General features: G+C 34.1%; 1 protein-coding gene across 4 annotated transcripts in view; it reads left to right on the top strand.

Moving 5' to 3' along the window:
- The first annotated feature begins 7,428 nt into the window (after positions 1 to 7,428).
- Cadps (calcium-dependent secretion activator 1) overlaps positions 7,429 to 20,724 on the top strand; it is a 97,636-nt gene continuing 84,340 nt past the window's right edge. For 3 of the 4 annotated variants that reach the window (XM_088273753.1, XM_088273745.1, XM_088273736.1), the window contains exon 1: positions 7,468 to 7,851. The gene's annotated coding sequence lies outside the window, so the exon portion shown is untranslated. Of the gene's footprint in view, positions 7,852 to 20,724 lie in introns of all 4 variants that reach the window. The other variant, XM_088273762.1, reaches the window with a different exon arrangement.

The following is a 20,724-nucleotide window of genomic DNA, read 5'->3' as shown; positions in this document are numbered from 1 at the left end:
GATTGATCTCGTGTTAACTTGATCATACATTATTCAACAGTGCAACATCTCTGATCTCAGAGTCTAATTTGTTTGCTGGGATACAAATGACGTATGTGAAAGAGCTCAGGGTGACGTACATGTCATATAGGAAAGGGATTGGAATACCAGCGGTTATATATTATACCGTACTCTTAAAAGCTTGTGACTCTCTCAGTAACTTCTCACCATATTGAAAATTTTGACTTATTTATATACAGTCGAACCCTGATATGAGAGAAACCTCTTTACAAAATAGCTAGCTTAAAGTCATAAGAAAATATGTATATATAAAAGACCTCTTTATAAGACAAAAATGTCCTAGTCCATTTTGCTCTCTTATATCAAGGTTCGACTGTTTTATTAAATATCGTGGGTATACTGGCAAAAAACGATAACTGTAACATCCCTGTTTGATTAATTGCTGTTATTTATAGCCTGAATAAAATACCCGCTATTAAACTTCAAGTTGAATTTACTTTTAAAACCACATAAATATAACTTTTATTTATTTTTTTTTTAAATATAATACTGTTTCAATGATTAACGAAAACACTTGTTTTTTACCACTTGAGTTTTATTATAGACTACATGTTTCAGAAGTTAAACTTCCATCATTCAGGTCTGTATAATAAATTATTATACAGACCTGAATGATGGAAGTTTAACTTCTGAAACATGTAGTCTATAATAAAACTCAAGTGGTAAAAAACAAGTGTTTTCTTTAATCATTGTAACATGTCTTACCACAAAGTTAATGTCGAAACAATAAATAAAATATAATACTGTTTCATTAAGTCAAAATAGCATATTTTCGAGTTAACGTTTTTTGCCAGTACACCTACGATATGTCTTTTTAAAAATGCAATTAAATTACAACCGCGCAAACTCAGCAAAAATGTACTGAATAAAATATGTTCAAATACTTTTTCCTGTAAAATATGAGGGATTTTAATAGCACAGGGGGTGTACCTTAACGATGAGCCCTGTATCAAGTATGTTTTATCCGTTTACACACAAAAATAGCACAGAACTTTCCAGATACGTAAAAATACCGAATTCGGTGCCACGGGAATAATTAGAAATCAGTTTTTATCAACATGTCAATGTAATTTGGATAATATCTCGGTGTTGTGCTCGTGAGAAGGACTTATTTATTTTTCTATTGAGTAATATACTTAAATTTTTTAACGAGAACGACCCGCGGAGGCGGCGTCTGGAGAAAACAAATGGAATCTGTCGTTTGTTACCATAGTAGATATTTTTTTAATTAGAATTGTGGGGAGTGTTCCAACCCGAAGGTAAGAAGCGACACGCCTGAAAGGTTGACAATGAACAGGCGTTTGGTGAGAAATAAACCTCTAGAATTTAATGGAAGATCTTTCAATAGATGGATGCTGGCATCAAAAATGTATGTAAACTTATGTTTAAAAAAAATATTATCGTTTACAAAATGTATCGCAGCTTATAAATATGTATTTAATTGTTCACTGGTCCATAGATTTTAATGTAAATTTAATATCACAAGAGCATTATTTTTTATTTAATTGAGCTTTAAAGCAATGTCAATTTTTTCACTTATAACTGTCTGTTTCAACTCTCGGCTCGGGAAAAATGCGACGGTTTCAAAATCATACATCGAAATATCAATCATTTGTAATTTCTGCACAGCAAAATATTCGTCATAATCTCCCAGTAATAATAATGATTGATCTTTAAATTGAAATGAGGAAATTAAATAACCATTTTGAAAACTTATGTACATTAAAAGCATTGTTAACTTTGTGATATGGTAATATAACACTCTCCTTATCATTCATCGTCCACTTCGTATAATACCATTTAAAAAATACTACTTCATGATTACCGGTTTCGGAATAATCATTACGGAATAGTCTAAATTTGACCGGATGATGAAATGATAATTCCAAAATTAATAGTCATGAAGTAGTGTTTTTAAGTGGTATTCTTCTTCTTCTTCTTCTTACCCTTATCCGCACCCAATGGTGCATAGGGCACTGCATCGTAGGGACGCAGTGTTATCTTGATCGTAAATTGCATGAAGGCAAGGTGATCAGCCCTGCGCTTCTTGTACCAGTCCAGGGTGATATTAAATAAATATGAGAGTGAAAATCGGCCATATTTATTTTGACCCTCCTGGGAATCGAACCCGGGACCTCCAGCACGGTAGCCAAACGCGCTGACCACTGCGCTACGGAGGTGGACAAGTGGTATTACACAAAGTAAGAACGGTGAATGGTAGTATTTACCGAGTAAAGTTTGAATATAAAATGTATAGATTTTACCGCAGAGTGACTGCCGAATCAATTGATGAAATTATTTAAGGTAAAGTACTAAATCTTGCGAAGTTTCTAGATATTTTGATATTCGTATACGCTGTTCTATAAATGTATTTCAAAATTTTTAGATGATACAAGATAATTATTATTATAACTGTGATTTGATAGTTTAAATTTCAAATAGGTGCTGTTGCTCCCATGAATCGCGTATAATATTTTGCGACTTTGGCAATTTGGTTTTCGATTGGGTCAAAAGTGTCGCATTTCTCCCCGAACTGATTTTTAGAGTTGAGATGATTCTAGTAAACCATTTCAATAAGCATCCCTCCACTACTGATGTTGATGTATGATATCCGTTTCCTCCACACTCTATAACATTGAACCGTGTAAAGCTAAGCGCGTGACGTTTATTTCCCGGACACGTGTTATGATTTGTATCGGTGTCCTCAGTCAAGATATAAAGAATGGTGTGAGTTTATGGTAAATGATGAAATAAACAATGAAAAATGGACATGTCTTTTATTTTAATTTATGAGGCGAATGTAATTGGAAAAAGGAGCAGAGGAAGATCGAGAAAAACATGGCACGATCAGGTATGCCAAACACTTGAAAGTGGTCAGGTTAGGAGTCGTAACAATCGGCGGGTATGTATGAGGAGATGCATGAACGTGGAAGAGGCGAAGAATGTTTGCAAAGACAGAGTGGTGTGGCGTTCTATTCTCTCTGCCTACCCCTGCGGAGAAGCGGCGTGATGGTTAGTTAGTTAGTTTTTTTTTTCTTTTTATTTTATTTGACTTTATTTGGCTAGCATACTCAAGGTACCGGGTTTGATTCCCAGGGAGGTCTAAGTAAATTTTTCAAACCCTTATCCGCACCCCAATGGTGCATAGGGCACTGCATCATATAGACGTGTTATCTTGATCGTTAACACACGAAGGAAATTTGATCAGCCCTCAGCTTCAGGTACCAATATCACCCTGGATATTGAATAAATATTAGAGTAAAAAAAATCACTTATAATTATTTGCCTCCCCCTGGAAATCAAACCCGGGACCTCTAGATCGGTAGCTGAGCGTGCTGACCATTACGAGACCACTACGGAGGCGTACAGTTTTTTTTATTGTTTTTTCACTCTAATATTTAATATTACCCTGGACTAATACTAATAGTTTTTTTCTTGAATATTTTTTTGCAGATACATTGTGGCAAATTCGACAAACTTTATAAGATAAAACTGAAACATTGTTTCAAGCCACTTTCACTTTTTCTCCAACTGGTTTCGACAAGCACCTTGTCATCTTCAGGGGAGGATATATACTTAATTTTAAACTGTGAAATATTCATAGTTAGGTGAGTAAGCGGGATAAACGATAGGTCTTCATAAATGATAAATTTTTAAATTAAAGTAATTTATTCCACAGTTTGGTCACTTGGATACTGCAGGATGGCTGAAAAAAATATATGTGTTATATCGAGAAATGAATTGTGTATGGAGAAGAAAATAAATCAAAATAGACCCTTGTATAGGAAGAGCTTTCAATACAATCACTGTGATACGGAAAAAAACACGTAAGTAGCTACTTTGAAAAAAAATATGGCAACACTAATACAATTTTAAATCGGATCATTTATTTTTTAGCGCTGGTACCACTGAAAATTATCGCGGGCTTGTCCACCGCGCGTGCGCACAAAACATATGGCTGCCGTGAGCGGAGATCGATTTTTCCTCCTCAAATATTCCTCGAGTGGTCTCATTTCCATACAGCTGTCACTGTTACCATGTGCACGGGCCCCGTCCCGCTCGCACACACTTAATACCATCGAGAGGGAAAACTTCCCCCGTCTTTCTCGCACTCGCGCATTTGAAAAGGGACGAAAACGGCTGCGCGGGAAATTCAGCAGGAGGCGCGTTAAATTATTTGGAACGCGCGCTCGAATATTCAAAAATTGGGATAGATTTGAACCCGTTTTTCTATGATTTATTGACAGCAGGATGACATTTCGTTTTCCACAGATATTTCAAGCTAGCCTCGTTTCATAATGCAAAGAAAATCATCTTACCTACTACCTATTATCCTTTATGGCGATGTTTTATGACTTTTAAGTTCAACCTTATGTACTTTTCCTATTTAAAATCATATGTATATGAGGTTAAATCTAGTGTTTGGCCGCATTTAAATATGTATGTATTGTTGTACAGATATATGTGTCGCCTACTTTCAAAATCAGCCAGATCCAATTTTATAAGATTTTAAAATAAATACTCGTAAAAATATTTATATACTTGAAAACCCTGCAAAAATACTTAACAACAGCGTTGTATTTCAAATTTCCGTTATATTCATGTAACTTCCCTTCTGACCCGTATCGGCCTATCAGAGAGCGGGGATAGGTCAAAAATTAAGATGACGTCATTATCGGTTTGTATCTCGTTTTTTTTTTTAAATACTGAATAATTTTCCAAAGAAATGGGAAAATTCCCTATTTCATAATATTTTATCTAAAGACAGACAAATCTTTTAAACATAAATGTTACCCGGAGAATTTTGCATTTTTTTGTATAATCGACTTACATGGATCTGGCGGATTTTGAAAGTAGGCGACACATATATACGTATATTTTTTTCAATTTTCTATGAACAGAGCTCGAAATTAAAATGAAACAGCGCGAAAATACCACAAAAGGTGCCAAGTATCATTTCTGCATACATATTAATGTGGAGGAAAACACACCCTATCGCCGTACCATTTATTTTTAGTAATTTAAACCCGGTTTTTTAAACGTTCAAGATTATTTTTCTAACTGAACGGGATAATTTTGACTTATCGACATATTGCATTACTCGAGTGCAGTGCCCTGTACACCATTTGATACTAAAAACAGTCAAATTTTGTAACAATCAATCAAATTGGATTAACTTATTTATTGATTTTGCGTTTAATTCGTAGAACGTCATTTTAATTTATGTATTAATTTTTTAATCAAACACGAATTTTTTGACACATTTTGTTTTTTAATAAAATACATTTAGTAGACTCAAAAATCTGTGTTTAATTTAAAAATTAATACATAAATTGCATTATGTTTTAAAAATGCTTACACTATTGTATTCTTGCTTTTGTGTAAATACCTAATTTAAAAATTAACGGGTTTTTTGTGAATAGCCCCAGAATAAGTTGAATAAGCATTTCCGGGTTAAATGATTACTTTACTGGGAATACTAATTAATACTCGCACGTTATCAATAAGCGGTATACATGTTTCTGGATATATAATATATTATATATATTCATACTAACTCCTCTTATCTGCCAATATACCTCGAAACTTCGAGGTACGAACAGAATTTCGACTTACGAATTTAAAAAAAAACTAACTCGACGTGCCCTACGTAAAGTGCTCTAACTACATTTTTGTCAATTTAGAGATATTTGGTGTATGTTATCAACTGACCGTTATCTACAAATATAAACAAACAAAAAAATTTATGCGATAAATTACTCCTAGTTTTCAGGCATATAAGACGCTATCTACATCGAATTTTCGAAATGAATTGAACTCCTGAAATGCTAACTGCTTAATTTTGACAAAGCATAAAGTTTTTAAACGATTTAATACATTATTTTATCGTGTGAATCTCGAATGAATAATACTAGTTTAGAATTTCAGATAAATCCGTTAATTAATAAAAAAGAATATGTTGAAAAAATTTTCTAAGCTCTCTCCTGTAAAATAACAGATTTGCAGATAGAGTACTTTACGTAGGGGCCGTCGAATTATTCTATGTATATTGAAGATTGGATTGAAAAAACCGAAAGGAGAGAAGTCTGGAATAAAATAGAAAAGACTTACACCCAACAGTGGAGAAACGGAGAATATTTATTCTCGTTAGTGTTAATAATCACTAACCGATGAAAACAACTGTAAAATTTCGAATCTAGTCGTGTGTAATGAAATAAAACGCAATAAGTGGTATTAAACAAGTGTTTAATTTACAAAATAATGAACATGTCATTCCACAAAGTTAATGCAATAAATAATATAATATCTTACTACTCGAGAGGTTAAGGGTCATTTTTGGCGATCTGAAACGGATCAATTTTACATTGTTTCACATAGGTTCGGGTTACGAATAGTTTCACAGAGCGAAAGAAATTCGTATCTCGAAATTTCACCGTACAAGAGTTCATTGTTTTATCAAATTAATTTGTGGTATTAACTCCTACGTATATATGTAATTATTTCAGTTTAAAGCGCGATAACGGAACACGGCTGTTCCGACTTTTATGCAAGCACTGAATAAGGTACAGGATGACCAGTTACAGCAAGCGGAAGGCAGATTAGCGGCGCACAACGGAGTCCTGGTACCAACAATAATGTATGGAAGTGAAGAGTGGAGTTGGCATATGAACGATGAAAGTAGACTGAATGCAGGATCCGAATTCTGTCACTCAGACGATGTATGGTGTACGGTAGATGTTCGAATGGTGAAATAAAGAAATAATGCAAGGCTGAGATAAGCATTATCCATCAAATAAAGGAAGGCCTGTTGAGACTACCAGTTACGGAATATATAATATATACCACAAAGTTGATACTTATTTTTTTTAAATCGGGTAGCCGGAAAAGTAACAATTACCATCCCGATCAAGTTGCTGGAAATGTAACGATTACCATTCAATCAGATATCCGGAAAAGTAACTATTACCATCCCGATCAAGTTGCTGGAGAAGTAACGATTACAATTCAATCGGATATCCGGAAAAGTAACGATTACCATCCCGATCAAGTTGCTGGAAAAGTAACGATTACCATTCAATCGGATATCCGAAAAAGTAACGATTACTATCCCGATCAAGTTGTTGGAAAAGTAACGATTACCATCTCGATCGGTTAGCCGGAAAAGTAACGATTATTATGTGCTTAAAAAGTAACTATTACCATCCCTATCGGTTAGCCGGAAAAGTAACGATTAACATTCAATGGGGTAGCCGGAAAAGTAACGATTATCATCCCGATCGGGTAGCCGGAAAAATAACGATTACCGCCCCAATCCAACGGTTATCCGTCACGCACACCTCGATACGAAGCCTTCGCAGCCTGTTTTTCCATTCCACATGGCCCCGTTTCCTAGCCTCTCCACTTCCTATGTGCTCGGTGCAGTGCCGTGCGCAGGACCAATACGCTCAGTCACAAGTCGCCGTTCCGACGGGCGGTCGCGCGCTAGGAGAAGGGACTCCACAACACCACACCTTCAACAGGACCCTCGCAGGGCTCCAGGACCCTGACGACGCGACCTGACGCAGAAGGAGACACCTAGCCTATCGAAAATCCCACAGAAAGCGTTCATCTCCCGCGCGAGCGTCCATTACGCGCTTCCCGATGTGTTTATTAGCGTGACCTAAGTGTAAATATATTCATAGAGATACATTTTACATATTTCTTTGTTTATCGGTGGTTTTTCTCAACTGTGGGGACAGTCCGCTCAATTGAACTTCAGTCAATCATCTTACGCGGATAACAAAAGCTAAGGTATGTAATTTTACAAATGTTCATCTTACACACGCTAAAAACACATAAATACACGTTTACTCGTAAGAAATATCTCGAATATGACCATTTCAATCGCATTTTTCTAATCCAATTCCATAATTCACGGCGTTTTTGCTCGATAAATTATTTCCCAACGCGTATTATTGTTACGAAATTTTGGAGTTATCGTGTCAAAAGCCTATTTTTAATACGCGGGTTGTGATTTCGATCTGCGTAGAATGTTTCGCCGTGTCGAAAATCGTTACTTGAATATGTGTTTTTTACGATAAACGATTTTGCTTTGCCCCGATATCGTTTTTCCCGAAATTGGACCGCTGGCGGTGATTCATTCAATGAAAACTCTGCAGTGTCCGTGATAGGTACTACCGACCTACCTACGCGTACGTACGTACGTAAATACGACCGCTGAATGAATTTCTTTCTCTCCTTATGTCAATGTATTATGAAATATCCATAATTTTAATAGTTGTAATATATGTAATACGCTTATCTTTATATATAAATTTTTTAACGATAAATTACCCAAATTTTTTAGGGATAAAACCGTTTGATACAAAAATTTTCATGAACATAGTACTAGAAATAAGGATAAATAATACTGCCATTTTTGAAAAAGACCGAGTCGCATAATTCGCTCACTCCTTTCAAGAACGTCATAAATCAAAAAACTTGATTTTTCAGGAGATCGTTTTTAAAGTTTAAAAATATTATACAATGTATTAAAAATAAATATCAAGCCACTTTTTGAACTTTTTACTGTGCAACAGATCTTTTTAGGTAAAACCTGAAGGTTTTTTCTCTATTTGAAAAATATTTAGTATATTTAAAAAATGATTAAAAAATACCCTTTCTTCAAAATGCAAAAACAACTCTTTCTGCCCTGTAGCGGGTAAATACTAAGTTTAAAATATGCCTCTTTTGCTGGGATATAGTACATTTTCCGGGCATTCCGAAAACATGCACAACTGAAAATTTACGATTTTTGATTTATGACGTTCTAGAAAGGAGTGAGCGAATTGTTTAATATATAAGGGTTTGAAAATGTAAGATAAGATGCCTGAATGTACGAAGAATGAAAAGAGTCTGAAAGAATTTAAAAATAAATGTTTTGTTTACTGTGAGAAGATATAAATATATATATGATATAAATTAAGTGTAAATAATAGTTGTATTAAAATTATATAGTTGTATTAAATTGTATGAAAATAACTCCTGTAATTGGAGATAATCCAGATTGTGTGAACAAGTATTTGGACACTCTCAAAATGTTGTAAATAAATTATCTGGTCAAATTATAAGCTTAATAATAAAAATGAAAATGGTATTTTCTGGCGTTTCTCATGTGTGTGATTATAATCCAGGATTCGGACGTCACATACTAATATAAGAGTTTCTGCTTAATAGAAAGCTTCTTTACATCTCACCAATAGATGTCTCTAGTGAAGTTCTAGTGATTCAAGAACAAGGTTTCTAAATTGGTTCATATATATAGAACTTCCAAGAATTTGAGTAGTGTGGTTGTCAATAATGGGTAGAATTGGTGAATGTTATAGTTGTATTAAATGTAATATAAGCTAACTAAAGAAATAAATAATAAAAATATGACATACATCGAATTGTTTTGGCAAAATTAGTTTTAATCAAGGAAAACTAGAATGACAAAGATAGTTTGTATTTTCAGATACATAGATGATCGTCGCTGGATACCAAAAAAGTATTATATAAGTATTTATATTGTAGATTTGGCGTTTAATTTGTAGAAACCTATTTTAAAACTCTATTCTTATCATTCATCGTTCACTTTGTGTGATACCACTTTAATAAACACTAATCCGTGACTAGCGGTTTCGGAATAATCATTCCATCATCAGGTCATTCAAATGAAATTAATACGGTCTGACATTTATACAAAAATAAAGAGAGAAATAAGAAAAATTAATCGCAATGGGAATATTACCATACCGCACAGTTAACAAAGCTTTTAATATACAAAAACTTACTTAAAAATCAGTGTCGCATTTTAACGTTAGTATGTAAATTATATCAGTATATAATTTGTATCTTCTTCTTCTCTTTAAACTCTTATCCGCACCCGATGGTGCATAGGGCACTGCATCATATAAACGCAGTGTTATCCTGGTTACTAGCCCATGAAGGAAAGGTGATCAGCCCTCCGCTCCAGGCACCAGTCCAGGGTAATATAGAATAAATATTCATTACCATCTCACCAATAGATGTCTCTAGTGAAAATTCTAGTGATTCAAGTATTATGTTTCGAAACTGAACCATATATATATAGAGCTTCCAAGAATTTGAGTAGTGTGGTTGTCAATCATGGGTAGAATTGGTGAATGTTGCACGTGTGTACAGTGATCTTTTGGCCTGAGACGGTCATAAGCCCCGCAAATGCCCAGACTTATTCTTCTTCATCTATGATGAGATGTCAAAAATAATATTATAAATAAATTAGAGTGAGGGCGCTAAGTGTCAAAAAAAAACGTAGAGCAGGACCGGCATTGGATTTTCTAACAATAAACGTTTATTTATAGACATCTATTCATAACTTTGTGTGGGAAATTTTCATTTAGAACCTCTTACCTTATTTTTTTTTATTTGATCAGGAATTGTACTACTTTACATTAAAAAACCCACGCCTTTTTCTAGATAATCGACATGGCATTAGGAAGTTGTATACAAAACTAGCTAACCATCACGGCGGTAGACAGAGAGAATAGAACGCCACCCCAATTTGTACTCGCAAACATTCTTCACGTATTCCACATTTATGTGCGCCGTGTCGTAGTTGGGTAGACGCTCGACTGCGAAACTGGCGTCGCGGGTTCGATTCCCGCCAATTGCGAAGAAATTCAAGAAATATTTATTTTCAATTGGTCTGGGCGTTTGTGATGTATTTTTAACTTTACCTTCCCTATCCTTATAAAATAATAATAAAACCCTTATCCGCACCCCAATGGTGCATAGGGCACTGTGTCATATTAACGCAGTGTTATCTTGATCGTTTACACATGAAGGAAAGGTGATCAGCCCTCCGCTTCAGGTACCAGTCCATGGTAATATTGAATAAATATTACAGTGAAAAAATCACTTATATTTATTTTACCCCCCTTGGGAATCGAACCCCGGACCTCCAGAACGGTAGCCGAGCGTGCTGACCATTACACTACGGAGGCGGACAAATATCCCTATCCTTACTATCCTAAAATAAATAATAATAAAAAACACATTCATGTAGCATTATCTCCTCATACATAATTCAGACTCGTCAACAGACCGCTTTTAAGTATTTGACATACTTGATCATGCCAAGTTTTTTTCGGTCTTCTTCTGCTCCTATTTCTTACTCTATCCGCCTCATAGATTTGTTTTAATAGACGTAATATTTGATACAATTGTTGATTATAAATATTTATAAAAAAATCCCTGGTAAAAATCAGCATTTTACACCTTTTTGTTTTTTTTTTTAAATATTCCCTTCATTATGTATGAAATATTAATTTGAATGAAATATGAATGAACCAATTTAGAAACCTTGTTCTTGAATCACTAGAACTTCACTAGAGACATCTATTGGTGAGATGTAAAAGCTTAATAATAAAAATGAAAATGGTATTTTCTGGCGTTTCTCATGTGTGTGAATATAATCCAGGATTCGGATCTCACATACTAATATAAGAGTTTCCGCTTAATAAAAAAGCTTCTTTACATCTCACCAATAGATGTCTCTAGTGAAGTTCTAGTGATTCAAGAACAAGGTTTCTAAATTGGTTCATATATATAGAACTTCCAAGAATTTGAGTGGTGTGGTTGTCAATAATGGGTAGAATTGGTGAATGTTACACGTGTGTAAAGTGATCACTTAAACCAGCCTATGACGGTCGTCAGCCCCGTAAATGCCCAGACTTCCATATTCTTCTTCATCTTTGATGAGATGTCAAAAAATAATATGAAATATGAATATTTGAACATCGTTTTAATGCCGTGTATTTGAATTTTGCCAATATTCAGATGATATGTATTAAATTTTTTAAACTTTTTTGGGTAAAATATTCTCCGTGGAGCCATTACTTATTATTTTCGTGCGAGATAACATCTCACTTTGGGCGGTACATTGCGTACTGTGAAACCCCATTCGGGAAATTAAATACAATATTTCGTGTCTTGTCCATTGGAGGTGGGCTATTTTATTTATTTATTTATTTAAACTTCATGTACAGAAAAGAAAAAAGTACATTGGCGGGCTTATTGCTAAAAAGCAATATCTTCCTACCAACCAAAAACAGACTAGTGATATTGGTCAAAACGTTTGATACCATATATAGCTGTTTGCAATCAGAGGGTAGATAGTTCTTGAACATTTAAAAAAACATATATTTATTGTTTCGGCATTCACTTTGCGGTAAGACATGATAAAATTGTAAAAGAAAAACCCTTTAGTGGTAGTGATTGTCCTGACGAAGAGACGGGTACGTCTCGAAACCGGTAGACATGAAAATCTCGGTGAGTGGTTATATACTAATATTATTAACATTTTTGTAAAAAAAATATATAAGTAAAAAACCCTTTTTCTGCCACTTGATTTTATTTTATTATGACGACTAGTTTCGGAAACTATGCCTTCATCTTCAGGTCTTAATATAAACTAACGTTAGTATGTAAATTAAATCAGTATGTAATGTTTATCTTCTTCTTCTCTTTAGACTCTTATCCGCACCCCAATGGTGCATAGGGCACTGCGTCATATAAACGCAGTGTTATCTTGATCGTTTACACATGAAGGAAAGGTGATCAGCCCTCCGCTTCAGGTACCAGTCCAGGGTAATATTTTACAATGAAAAAATCACTTATATTTATTTTACCCTCCTTGGGAATCGAACCCGGGACCTCCAGAACGGTAGCCGAGCGTGCTGACCATTACACTACGGAGGCGGACATAAAATAAATAAATAAATAAATATAAATAAAATAAAATAGCGCCAACGAATTGTGGCTGTGACGTTTTCCGAATGGCGTTTTATTTTCCGTCGCCGGTATTACTCGGGCTTATCGATTAATAGTATCATTGTTCCCGGAATGATAAAGGTTCCGCCATAAAAGCCGAGGATCGTAAATGGCATCGGATAATACGAACCAACCTTGGCGTAGGATCGACCTTCCCGGCCCGTTCTAATGCTCTACACCCTACACTCTGCAGCACAGGCTCCCAACATTGTAGGCTAGGTTTTGTAGGCGGATTTTCGAATTTATTTAATAAGTTTGCCTTTTTTTTTTCTTTTTCTTACCTTTTCTTCATTCACTCTGCCTAACGATTCCACCCGGTAAAAAAAATACAAGTATTTATTAAACTTTTTAAACACACCTAACAGGTTAAAATAACGCCAAATGTACAAAAAAAAATATATACCTATATATATATATATATATATATATATATATATATATATATATATATATATATATATATATATATATATATATACAAATATAAAATTACATATACTTTCAACAGCCTTCCTTACTAGAAATCGGTGTTAGATTGGGCTCGTGATTAGCGCCGTGGACTTTCGAATCAGTGTTTCTGGGTTCGAACCCACTCTACCACAATTTGATACCTATTTCTAATAATGAGCCGCTTAGGCTCACAGAAATAGTATGAAATTGAAATATGTTTGTAAGTTATAATAACACAAATATTTCTCTTTAAAAAATTAATAAAAAATATATAAAACACATTAACACTCTAAAAAATAAACATATACAGCTATACTCTTACAATAAAAAAACTACACGAGATAATTACCTCTTACCGCATAAAATATTATATATGTTCCCCAGTAATTATAAAAAAATGTATAACATGACACTTACACAAGTCTACCTGCCAAAATTTGAACGAAAATTGCCAAAACTTTCTTCCGTGGAAAAGAAAAATAATGATACTAAGCTTGACTCTAGCATCTTAAAGTTTATCTTTTAGTTAAAAACTATTAGATAATTTGTATATTTAAAACATTGTTGACTTTGTGGTATGGTAATATATTTTTTGAATAATTTTTAATTTAAAGGAAAAATATTTGTATTTTTATTATTTACTCAATTTCTTACTATTTCTGTGAGCCTAAGCGGCTCATTCTTAGAAATAGGTTTGAAATTGTTATGAGTGGGTTCGAACCGAGAAACTCTGACTTAAGAGTCTGCGACACTAACCTCGGGACCACAGCCCGACACATATAATACTTTCCTTATCATTCATCCTTCATTTTGCGTGATACCACTTAAAAACACTACTTCATGAATATCGGTTCCGGAACAACCATTCCATCATCAGTCTACAGTTGACCTGATGTTGGAATGGTTATTCCGAAGCCGGTATTCATAAAGTAGTATTTTTAAGTGGTATTACACAAAATGTAATACCACTTAAATGCCTCCGTAGTGTTATGGTCAGCACGCTCGGCTACCGTTCTGGAGGTCCCGGGTTCGATTCCCATGGGGGGTCAAATAAATATAAGTGATTTTTTTCAGTCTAATATTTATTCAATATTACCCCGGACTGTTACCTGAAGCGGAGGGCTGATCACCTTTCCTTCGTGAGTTAACGATCAAGATAACACTGGGTTTATATAACGCAGTGCCCTATGCACCATTGGGGTGCGGATAAGGGTGTGAATTACACAAAGTAAAGGATGAATGATAAGGAGAGTGTTACTTTTGCCTATGATTAAAACAGAGTTGGAATAATTGTAATCAATTTAAATTGTGTTTTGATCATCCCGGGAATTCCCGGGTAAAATTTTAGTATTATCTTATACATCGATTTAAGGTTGGTGCAGTGTAACATAAGGCGAAAAGTGGAAAGTTCAATGCACTTAAACCGTTACATGTAACATTGAAAGCCACTCGCATTTGGCACGTCCCGATGAACTAGCTGACATATTAACGATTCCAGCCAAAATTTTGCGTCGTTTTTACTAAATCACAAGAAAATACTATTATTTTGGCCTCTTTTATTGTACGCCTTTATTGTATTTGAAGCGCCAGTCTGTGACTGCTCCAAGATAAATCATATTTAATATTCTTTTTTTTTACCATTTTCGCTCCCTATGTGGAGTCCACAAACTGTCTTCAGGCTACCACTACCTACCCCTGCGGGGAAACGGCGTGATGGTACTAGTCTTCTTCAAACTCTAATCCACACCCGATGGTGCATAGGGCACTGCATCAAATAAACGCAGAGTTATCTTGATCGTTAACACATGAAGGAAAGGTGATCAGCCCTCCGCTTCAGGTACCAACCAGCCAAGAGTAATATTGAATAAATATCAGAATGAAAAAATAATTTATATTTACTTGACCACTCCTGGGAATCGAGCCCAGGACCACCAGTACGGTAGCCGAGCGTACTAGTAGTAAAATTAATAAATAAATAATATCATGTAATAGTAGTACAATGAAAAATATGAGGTAGGCAAGAAGCCTTACTTTAAATATCATGTTCTATTTCTGTATTTAGCCTTGCAGCACACGTAACTAAATTATGTACGTAGATACTTTGTAATGCTGACTTTATTTGTGGAGGTCCTCACCAAAACGTTACATGTCCATTATAAATGATATTCAGTAATCAGGAATTCTAGCTGGTAAAATTGTTACGTTTTGGTGCGATTTTATGATTTCATATTGGTTTAACACGGGATTGGTCACGTTTTGTCGCAACTTTAATTAAGATTTCGATAGAATACAGTAAACAGAACAGATTTGCATTTAAAGGATTTTTTTGTGCTTTATTAGAAATGTAACTTTTTGGAGAGGACTTCCACATTTTTATTTAATAAGTTTGCCTTTTTTTCTTTTTCTTACCTTTTCTTCATTCATTCTGTCTAACGATTCCACCCGGTAAAAAAATACAACTATTTATTAAACTTTTGAAACACACCTAACAGGTTGAAATAACGTCAAATGTATATATATAAGCATTATCGATAAAATTAAGAAAGGTGTGTTGAGATGGTTTGGACATGTAGAACGAATGAGTGGGGAAAGAACGGTAAAACAAATTTATAAGGCGAATGTAAGTGGAAAAAAGAGCAGAGGAAGACCGAGAAAAACATGGCACGATCAGGTATGCCAAATACTTGAAAGTGGTCAGGTTAGCAGTCGTAACAATCGGTGGGTATGTATGAGGAGATGCGTGAACGTGGAAGAGGCGAAGAATGTTTGCAAAGACAGAGTGGTGTGGGGCGGGGCGGGGCGGGCAGTACAAACAAAATTACATATACTTTCAACAGCCTTCCTTTAGAAATCGGTGTTGGGTTGGGTCCCGTGGTTAGCGCCGCGGACTTTCAAATCAGTGTTTCTGGGTTCGACATAATTTGATACCTATTTATAATAATGAGCCGCTTCGGCGCAGACAAATAGTAAGATTTTAAGTATTTTTATAAGTAATACAAACACAAATATTTCTCTTTTAAATATTAAAAAAAATATATATAAAACACATGAACACTCTAAAAAAGAAACATATACAGCTATACTTGTACAATAAAAAAAACTAAACAAGATAATTCCCTCGTACCGCATAAAAATATTATAAATGTTCCCCAGTAATTAAAAAAAATGTATAACATGACACTAACAAAAGTCCCTCTCCAAGCACAAGAGTTCAGTTTCTTTTTTGGAGAGGCACAGCGTAACTAAAATTATAATATTGTATTAAGTAAAAATGTATAAAAATTGTATTAAAGTGTATGAAAATATAAGTATTGTATATATTTTTTAAAATAACAGTCGCTCTATTCGTTACGTGCGTGCAGCCACAGCTTAGTGGTCAAAACTAAGTCAACTCTGCTAAGAAAACTTTCCCAATTACTGGCAGTGTCCAATAATTGTACACTTTACCCTTGTTTCTATAGAAAGTTGCAAGTAACAGTTGTTTCGCCTGCTCTGAAGTTGCCTTTAATGTAACACGACGCGCAGAGTATGCGCGTTACAAACTTCACGGAAAAGATCCCATACAAATTGAGCAGTTTTCTTTTCAACTTGAAACTTTTTCTTTAGCTTCAGAAGTTTTTCTTTGATGACGAAATATTTTGTTTTGTGACGTGATATTTTGTTTTATCACGTAATATTTTGTTTTATGACGTAATATTTTGTTTTATCAAGTAATATTTTGTTTTATGACGTAGATAATATTTTGTTTTATGACGTAAATAATATTTTGTTTTATGACGTAATATTTTGTTTTATGACGTTGATAATATTTTGTTTTATGATGTAATATTTTGTTCGATGATGTAATATGACGTTGATTCTCCTCTATAGTGTAGTTCCGGGTTTGATACCCAGTGCGGGTAAAAATAAACGAATAATTTATTTCACATTTACATTGACATCTCAAAAAAGATGAACATGGCATTTACAGGAATTACGACCTATGACCAGGGGCGGGCATTACATAAAGGCAGAAAAGCAGTGCCTATCCTAACTTACCCGTGTGACATATAAAAACGCAACCAGTACCTACCCTATCTTACTAAGTAGTACCATTTTACCTTTTGCATTACTACCTACCCTAGTAAGTAGTGCCAGCTTACCTTACTACCCACCTCTACTATCTACCCTAATTAATTCTCTGTGTACGCCAATGCCCATGACAGGTCGTAATCCCTGTAAATATCCGGACTTTTCTGTTCTTCATCATCTTTATTGAGATGTTAATATGAATGTGAAATGATTTCACATTTTTGGTGGGCCTTTCCAATTAGTTATTAATTTAGTTTAATAATATGTGCACTTAAAATAATGGTCTATTGGAGGGAGGGTAGATAGTAATATTTCAGGCGGTGAAAGTCATTAAAAATGGTGGATAATATATCCAATTATAATATACAAATGTTTTTAGAAGTGTTATGAAAGTCATGAAAGGTGGTGGATATATTACAGTGATCCAGGCGTTTAGTGAAAGTCATCAAAGATGCTGGGTGTATAGTAGTGTTTTAGGCGTTTCTTGAAAGTTACTTCTTGAGAGTCAAATATGGTGAATATATTACAATGTTTTAGGCGTTTCTTGAGAGTAATTAAAGATAGTGAATGTACAGTAATGTTTATGCGTTTCTTGAAAGGTATCAAAGATGGTGGATGTATAATAATGTTGTGTTTTTTTTTTTAAGTCATCAAAGATGGTGAATGTAAAGTAATCGGCTGTCCAAATTTAAAACACAGTAAGGGACATTTTTTGTAGTAGGTTTTTTTTTGCATTTATGGACTAAGTAGAGTCTACTTAGTCCATAAATGCAAAAAAAAACTACTACAAAAAATGTCCCTTATTGTGTTTTAAATTTTGACAGCCGTAATGTTTCAGGCGTTTTTTGAAAGTCGTCAAATGTTGTAATGTTTTAGGCGTTTTTTGAAAGTCATCAAGGATAGTGAATATATCACTCACTCCTTTCAACAACGTCATATATAAAAAAACTTGATTTTTCAAGAGATCGTTTTTAAAGTTTTAAAATAAAATAAAATGTATTAAAAATAAATATCAAGCCACTTATTGAACTTTTTACTGTGCAACAGATCTTTTTAGGTAAAACCTGAATGTTTTTTCTCCATTTGAAAAATATTTAGTATATTTAAAAAAAATAATTAAACAATACCTTTTCTTCAAAATGCAAAAACAACATTTTCTGCCCTGTAGCGGGTAAATATTAAGTTTAAAATATCCCGCTTTTGCTGGGATATAGTACAATTTATGGGCATTCCGAAAAAATGCACAACTGAAAATTGACGATTTTTGAAATATGACGTAGTTGAAAGGAGTGAGCGATATATATTCTAAAAAATATATTGATATAAAACTCAAAAAGTTGAATCCTAAGTAGGGATAAGCGGTGTTGCATAACCCGTGGCTAGATTTCAGTCACTTGGACGTTAGGTAAAAGAAAAAGAAAAATACAAAATATATTATTTAAAAAAAATCGATCGTGAACAGACATGTGACCTCTCCGGTGGAACGAATTCTGTATTTGCGAATATCCCCTTAAAACGCATATTACCAAAAAAGTATTAACTTTATTATAAAATATTATTATTGGCTTATTAAAACCAGTAATAAAAAAACTACTTCGCAAAGTAATACGACAAGGGTTTCCCGGAAAATTGTCACTAATGAGTGATGACGTAACAAAATAGTGGGGTCGGTGGGGGGGTCGGCCGGCCGCGGGGGGTCACTCAGGGCACAGCGGGCACGGCCGTCCGGCTCGAAGGGCCACTTTAACGTCTGTCTTTGTACACAAGCGTCGTAAATGCTAGACTATAAACTGGTCTATAGTATATTGCACTGGCGTGCTAAGCGCGGAGGGGGTATCTGCATTAAAAATGAAATGCATGTTAATATTCTTATTATTTTTGACATCTCATCAAAGATGAAGAAGAATATGGAAGTCTGGGCATTTACGGGGCTGACGACCGTCATAGGCTGGTTTAAGTTATCACTTTATAATATATATATATATATATATATATATATATATATATATATATATATATATATATATATATATATATATATATATATATATATATATATATATATATATATATATATATATATATATATATATATATATATATATATATATATATACATATACATATACATATACATATATATATATATATATATATATATATATATATATATATATATATATATATATATATATATATATATATATGTATATATATATATGTATATATATATATGTTAATATATATATATATATATATATATATATATATATATATATATATATATATATATATATATATATATAAACCCCATATCCGCACCCTGATGGTGCACAGGGCACTGTGTCGTATAAATGCGGTGGTATCTTGATCGTTAACACATGAAGGAAAGGTGATCAGCCGTCCGCCTCAGGTACCAGTCCAGGGTAATATTGAATAAATATTACTGTGAAAAAATCACTTATATTTATTTGACCCCCCTGGGAATTGAACCCGGGACCTCCAGAACGGTAGCCGAGCGTGCTGACCACCTGACACTACGGAGGTGGATTAAATGTGTGTAAAGTTATCACTTTACACACATGTAACATTCACCAATTCTACCCATTATTGACAACCACACTTCTCAAATTTTTGGGTGTTTTTTGGGTAACCAGTTTTTAAACATTATTCTTGAATCACTAGAACTTCACTTGTAATTGGAGATAATCCAGATTTTGTGAACAAGTATTTGGACACACTCAACATGTTGTCAATATTCTATTACAATTTTTACTGATACTACAACCATCACGAAGTATTTCTGCAGGGGTAGGCGGAGTGGATAGAACGCCACACTCTTCTATCATACACTCATAGCTTACATACATTTCATGATGGTACTACGAACAGAGATGGTATCTGCATTAAAAATTAAATACATATTAATATTCAATTACAATTCCTGCTAAAACTACTACCATCTGGCCCTTTTTCTGCAGGAGTGGGTAGGCAGAGAGAATGGAACGCCACACTCGTCTACCCTGACATCATACACTCCTAGCTTACATATTGCACATTTCATGAAGGTACTAAGGACAGAGGGGGTAACTACATTAAAAATGAAAAATTAATATTCAAATACAATGATTACTATCATCACGCCGTTTTTCTGCAGGGGTAGGCATAGAGGATAGAACGCCACACTCGTCTGTCCTGAGATCATACACTTACACTTACGAAACACATTTCATGAAGGCACTAAGAATAGAGATGGGATCTGCATTAAAAATGAAATATTTATATTCAATTCGATTACTACTACTACTACTA

The sequence above is a fragment of the Brachycentrus maculatus genome, unplaced genomic scaffold (assembly GCF_059751285.1).
Source record: "Brachycentrus maculatus isolate JH-2025_06_01 unplaced genomic scaffold, ASM5975128v1 h1tg000033l, whole genome shotgun sequence".
Classification (NCBI taxonomy): Eukaryota; Metazoa; Arthropoda; class Insecta; order Trichoptera; family Brachycentridae; genus Brachycentrus; species Brachycentrus maculatus.
The sequence above is the reverse complement of the archived record's forward strand: the minus strand, read 5'-3'. Positions and strand labels throughout refer to the sequence as shown.